This window comes from Lacerta agilis, chromosome 14 (genome assembly GCF_009819535.1).
Source record: "Lacerta agilis isolate rLacAgi1 chromosome 14, rLacAgi1.pri, whole genome shotgun sequence".
Classification (NCBI taxonomy): Eukaryota; Metazoa; Chordata; class Lepidosauria; order Squamata; family Lacertidae; genus Lacerta; species Lacerta agilis.
In genome coordinates, this window is record NC_046325.1 from 37,356,647 (window position 1) to 37,362,646 (window position 6,000).

The window sequence follows — 6,000 nt, forward strand, 5'->3', positions numbered from 1 at the left end:
GAAAGGAAAGAAAACTAAAAGGAATTGTAGTGGGGAAGAACACCTATAAGGTAAGGGCATTCGCCGATGATCTGATAATAACGACACAAGACCCAAAAGAGAATATACCGATAGCATTAGATATTATTAAAGAATATGGCAAGGTGGCGGGACTAAAAATAAATTACCAAAAAACTACCCTAATGACTAAAAATTTGGATAAAAAGGAAAAAGAAGAACTGCACCAATTAACGGGATTGGAAATCAAAAACAAGGCCAAATATTTAGGAATAAATATAACACCTAAATGTATCAATCTCTTTGAGGACAATTACAAAAAAGCATGGAGAGAAATAAAAATGAACATGGAGGTATGGAACAAACTAAACCTTTCACTATGGGGAAGAATATCGGTGGTCAAAATGAACATCCTCCCAAAAATGTTATTTCTATTCCAAGCAATACCGATATTAGGGGGTATGAGAGTTTTTAAAGAATGGAAGAAGGATTTAGCGAGATTCATTTGGAACGGAAAAAGACCAAGGATTAAGTTCGAGCTATTGACCGACAGGAAAGAAAGGGGAGGATTTGCCATGCCAAATTTAGAACTATACCATGCGGCTGCGGCATTAAATTGGATAAAGGATTGGATAAATTTAAAAGATTATGAACTATTAGATTTGGAGGGTGTAGAAAACAGATATGGTTGGCACTCCTACCTGATATACGAAAAGGTGAAAGTCCACAAAGGCTTCCTGAATCATCTGATTCGGAAATCATTATATTTAATTTGGACAAAATACAAAGGAATTCTAGAACCAAAAATTCCACTTTGGACATCACCTATAGAGGTTATAACAATAAAAAAAACGAATATGGAGGGAGGAAGAGCCACCTATCGAACATTATTAGAGGAAAAAGAGAATGAATTATATTTGAAAAAATACGAAGAAATTAAGGAACATTTAAACGATTGGTTGCAGTACTTCCAAATCTATCAAAGGTTTATAATAGATAAAAAAAATGGTCTGGCTAAAGAAAAATCTAGATTCGAGAAGGAGGTACTCCAAAGCAAGGGGAAACATATCTCACTGATTTACAACATACTGTTAGAATGGGATTTAAAAGAGGAGGAAGTAAAATCTGTGATGGTGAGGTGGGCGCAGGACTTTGGGTATAATATATTAATGGAACAGTGGGAAAGATTGTGGCGGGTGGACTTAAAGTTTACCGCCTGTTACAACCTAAAAGAACACACACTGAAAATGATGTATAGGTGGCACCTCACCCCAGAAAAAATAGTTAAAATGTATAGGAATGGATCCCCATTGTGTTGGAGGTGTGGAAATGAAAATGGGTCTTATAAACACATGTGGTGGTCATGTACAGCAATAAACAATTACTGGAATCAGATTTATGAAGAACTTAAAAAAATGACAAAAATCAATTTCAAAAAAAGACCAGAAATGTTCCTAATAAGTATTTTGCCAGATGAGATTAAAAAAGAGAAAAGAATATTATGTATGTATGGCACCACAGCAGCGAGAATGCTAGTGGCTAGAAATTGGAAAAGTAAGGTCATACCATCTATAGCCGATTGGCAAAACCTAATGATTGAATACTTACAGTTAGCCAAAACAACGGGCAAAATAAGAGGACAGACGAACCAAGAAGTCTGGAGAGAATGGAGGGTATTTAAAGAATATCTAATAGAGAGTGGTTTAACCGAAATCCTAAAAGCAGATCTAGATTGAACCTTAAGAAATCAATGGGAGAACATGAGAAGACTGTAAGAGTAAAGAAAGAGAATTACAACTGTATGTTATGATATGTTAAAGAAATTAAGCACAAAAAATACAAAAAGGATAATTGGAAGTTTAGAGACTGCATGATATGAAGTATGGCAAGATAGGTAAGAATAAATGTGTATAAGTATGATGGTTGAAGGTATGAATGTAATGTAATGTATGTATGCTATTATGTTATGAGTGTATGTAACTATGTTGGTTAATGTTTGATGATGGTTGTTTTGTTATGATTTTAAACAATAAAGAGATATTTAAAAAAAAAAAAAAAAAAAAAAAAAGAGAGTGGGGCCCTAAGCTATAGCTTGTTTAGCTTCTATGTAAATCCAGCACTGTACACACAAACAGTTTTACTATTTGGAGATATTAGCTCTTCTCCGGCCTCTTAGAAGCTCCTTTATATAAGGGGTGTGTGTGTGTGTGTGTGTGTGTGTGCGCGCGCGCGCGCGCAAACACACATGGTGTATGTATGACAAACTAGGTCTTTGCCCTGGGTGACAGAAAGTCTAATTTCGGCCCTGGGACTGGATGACTTTCAGGGGTCCCTTCCAAACCCTACAATTCTATGATTCTACAAAGGGAGGAAGGAAGGAAGAAAGATCTCTCTCACACACAAACCTATAGGTTGGTTTGCTCCACTTTCTGGTTTAAATGATAGGATGCTCTGCAGGAACCGTAATAAACTCCCCATGTGATTTCTATGTAAATCACAAGCATAGAATCCTAGGAACTGTAGTTTTCCTCAGAGCTAAAATCCCCAGCACCCTTAACAAACTACAGTTCCCAGGACTGTTCTTGAAATGTACAGTTCTTGAAATGCACAGCAAAAACAGATCCAGTTAACAGAGGAGGATTTCGGGATTCGGATACCAGTTTGGTGGCCTTCAGCAAATCCCCCTCTAATCGCAGTTGGGGTCCTCCCATCTGTAAAGTGGGCACAATAAGTGGCAAACCTCCTAGGGGTTTTGGGATGAATGAAATTGGGACATTAGATAGATAGATAGATAGATAGATAGATAGATAGATAGATAGATAATAGTCAGACTGTCATCTCAATCTGGCAGACAGTCTGCATATGGAAATGGTTTGGTTTTGGCCCACGGATGTGGAAAAGCCTACTGCATCGGACGGATGAAGAGAATGCATGGAGCCCTCCAAAATATGCCCACTTGTACCAGCTGGGCACTCCACAAAGCAGCCTTCACGCAGCTAGAGGCAACACCAGTGAAAGCTCCCAGCAGCTTCCATGGACCATCAAAAGGTACTCACATCTATAGAAACATTTCCTGGGTCCTCCCGTCTCTTTGCCACTGTCATAGTCCTGTGCTGCCAGCCACAGCAGAGCTCAGTGGAGGGAGAAGCCAGCCAACCAGCTGAGTCTCGGGGGCGGGGGGTACTTGCCTGGAGACAGAGTCCGTACACAAGGTCCAGTCCAGTCCAGTCCAGTCCTAAGGTCAGGAATATCTTGGTTCACATACATGATCCAGGGCTCAAGAAAGCCGAGGGTCCAAGGTCACGAGAAGCAAGAAGCAGCGAGGTCTGGCCAGGAACGAGGAATATTGTTTCCAGCAACTGACTGGGGCTGGAAACCCTGCTTAAGAAAGCTGGAGCCAGCTGGTCATCAGGAGCAAGAAGGCTGATCATCAGCAGGTGGGGTCATTTTGCCTTCTGCTCCTTCAGGCTGCTGCTCAGCAGGTGAAGCCGACTCCTGGCCCATGGCGGCCACATTCAGCTCACTGGATGGTGCGTGGTGCTGATAGCGCCAAGGTTGCAGGTTTGGTCCCCATACGGGACAGCTGCATATTCCTGCATTGCAGGGGGGCTGGACTAGATTGATCCTCTAGGTCCCTTCCAACTCTATGATTCTGTGCCACTGGGGTCACGGATTGGAAGCCAGGGTGCAGGTGAAGGAGGGGGCTCTGCCACGAGTCCCGTGGAGTTTCGTGGGACAAATGAAACATGCTCTAATTGGGAAGACTTAAACCGGCAAGGGGACGCAGGCATGCACAAACACACAGCGAGAGCATCCTTAACTTCCACACAATGCCACTGGGGTCTCGGGGGAAAGGAGATTACAAATGCAAAGACTTTAGCAGAGTCCCGAAGCCTCACCCACCAGCCATCCCTCTGGGTTTTATGAGGTGCCAGCAGGAACTCCCCATTCCTTTCCATCCAAGTGTATCTTCACAGATACATAAGGACTAGAAGCTTGCTGTTAAAAATGGATGCCGGGATCCTCAGGATGTGGGATTCTGCACTCACCTTCATGTTCAGCACCCCTTTCAGAATGCTGGTTATGGGTTAATCGCCGATTTAATTGAACTGTCCAAGGCAGGGGGTAAGGTAGCGTGGAAAGTTTGCACGGGCAATGTTGAGAAAGATAAATATGTCACCCAGTTCTGTGGGATGTGTCCTGAACGCTCCTCGGTTTGAAAGCAAGTTTCGTTGCGTGGTTTTCCTCGGAGAAGCCCTAACTGATATGGGAATCTATATAAATAAAAATGTAAATGTTCGTTTGTTCAATACCTCAAATCTCAGAAAGTCCTCGACCGATTGCTTTGATATTTTGACACAACGTTGCGTTCCAATCCAGGAGTGTCTTTATGTAAAAATATTGCATAAATGTCACACCTGTTACAGGTAAAAACTTGATTTTGGGCAAAAAACAGCACCATCTACTGGACACAAAAGCAGCACACGGTAATTTCATTGGTCGTGTGCGTGGGGGGTGGAGCCAGGAGGAAGACCATGGAGCCTCTCTGCTGGGAGAGGAGGCAGGCGGGAATTCAACAGGAGAAGCTGTGGGGAGGCAGGCGAAAGCGGGGTCGTGTGCGTGTGGGGGGGAGCCAGCACTTTTACCAGGACGTCCATTCTTGGGGAGAGGATTCTGCCCCCACCCATGTGTGTGTGTGCGGGGGGCAGAGACAGCAGTTTTGGCGGGAAAAGGAAAGGAGCCGTTTTTGAGGGAGGAAGAAAGGGGGGATTTGGAGAGGGATAGTCTGAGGGGGGGGTGTTGGAGGGAAAGGTGGGGAAGGAGCCTCTCCGTTGGGAGAGGAGGCAGGCGGAAATTCAACGGGAGAAGCTGTGGGGAGGCAGACGAAAACGGGGAAAGACGGACAGGAGGCAGGTGGGAGTTCAATGGGAGAAGCTGTGGGGAGGCAGGCAAAAACGGGGTCTCCTTCCAGTACCAAATGAGCCACAGCAACGCGTGGCTGGGTACAGCTAGTACATAATAAATGTATGTAATTCAGCCCAAATAGGTTCAGAGGAACCTTGGTTCTTGAACATTTCAGCTCCCAAACGCCAAAAACTTGGAAGTAAGTGTTCCGGTTTTCAATGTTTTTTGGAAGCCGGACATCTGATGTGGCTGTCGGCTATTGCTTCCAGGGCGTCTGCGCCAACCGGAAGCTGTACCTTGGTTTTCAAACATTTCAGAAGTCGAACGGATTTAGTTCGAGAACCAACCTACCACTGAATATGAATATACTACCAACAAGATGTGTCAGAAATTTTTACCTATTTCTTTTTTTTTTGGGGGGGGGGTGTGTGCTAAAAACATCTGCTGCTTGCATTCCAGTAAGTAGCATCTTTTAAAATAGCAAATCAGGCGCACAAATGTCAAACTGAGGTGTGTGCATTATTTAATGGCCTCCCAGAGCTTGCCTTGATATTTCCATACTGTTCCTTTACTGCCCTCTTGTGTCCACAAATGCATTCTTCACACCATGGGATACAGACCTGTTTATGCACCACAAGTTAAAGCACATAGCAAACTCATTTCCCCCCAAATAATTCTGGGAACTCCAGTTTTGTTAAGGACGCTGGGAAGTGTAGTTCTGGTGAGGGGTAAACTAGAGTTCCCAGGATTCTTGGGGTAGGTGTGAAAAAAGAAATTTTTCTCACCATTCCACCAAAACTGGGCGAATTTCAGCTGAACATGGTGGTTTCCGTTGCGTCGTAACCCGAATCTGAATATTTTACTCGTTACTCAGAAACCACAAGTTTGGCATGTCTGTTTATGAGCTAAACATTCTTCCAATAGCCAAATTCTCTTATTTCAATCTTCCCCACACAAGCTGCCTGCGTTCTTGTGTTGTTTTAAACTTTTGCACCGAACTCTCTTATTCTGTAAACAAAACACATGTGCACGAGAATAGTCGTTTATAAGAAGCCACGGGACTGCAAAACCCATGTTGCAGCATGACATCAAGTTCCA

The 6,000-nt window shown here is 43.4% G+C and overlaps 1 protein-coding gene across 1 annotated transcript in view; it reads right to left on the reverse strand.

Annotated features, from left to right (window-relative positions):
• ITGB3 (integrin subunit beta 3) overlaps nt 1-3,071 on the reverse strand; it is a 62,788-nt gene extending 59,717 nt beyond the window's left edge. Inside the window, exon 1 of the mRNA XM_033169717.1 lies at nt 3,054-3,071. The gene's annotated coding sequence lies outside the window, so the exon portion shown is untranslated. The remainder of the gene's footprint in view (nt 1-3,053) is intronic.
• Between the last annotated feature and the right edge of the window lie 2,929 nt (nt 3,072-6,000).